Source organism: Penaeus monodon, chromosome 10, assembly GCF_015228065.2.
Source record: "Penaeus monodon isolate SGIC_2016 chromosome 10, NSTDA_Pmon_1, whole genome shotgun sequence".
NCBI lineage: Eukaryota > Metazoa > Arthropoda > Malacostraca > Decapoda > Penaeidae > Penaeus > Penaeus monodon.
Genome location: NC_051395.1, coordinates 29878604 through 29879248, shown reverse-complemented (window position 1 = coordinate 29879248; position 645 = coordinate 29878604).

Sequence of the window (645 nt, the reverse complement as noted above, 5' to 3'; positions counted from 1 at the left end):
GCATGTGTGTAAAAGTGAGTGAGTGTGTGCGTAAGTGTGTGAGTATGTTTGCGTGTGTGTGTGTCCACTCGTGAATGTATGTAATGCCCGATGTGAATACATATAACACATCAGCGTACGAACATACACGATGTATTACCAGCCGAAAAGGTGTTGTAATAACCGACATCAACAGTATCAATCATTACAACAGTAATTACCCAAGATCATAAAAAGTCCTCTTCATACTTGCTAAAAAACTGCACGAGAGTCGTTTAGAGACCATAAATTCTCACTGGAGTCAGGTTGAGAGAAATTGCACGCAGAATTTCGTTACTTGGGTTGTTAAGATTTATATGTACGAGATAAACTATAATTATATATATTTGGAATCTCAATACCTTACGTACAATGTGTGAACGACACGAGAGATGGACTTAAAGCGGATAATGAAAGTGGCCTTGGCTTTCGGCTTTATTCGCTTCAAGGTGAGTGGATGCAAGCTGGACTCCTTCTCGAGGTGTAGAGAATATCTCCCTTTCATTCAGCGGCTCCTTCCCGGGCGGTGCTTGCTTCCGCAGACTGGAGTGTCAGATTTATCTGGTCGTTAAAAGGGATCCCGTCATGACAAGGGGGTGAGTCGCATGGCTTGTACGAGGGGGAACT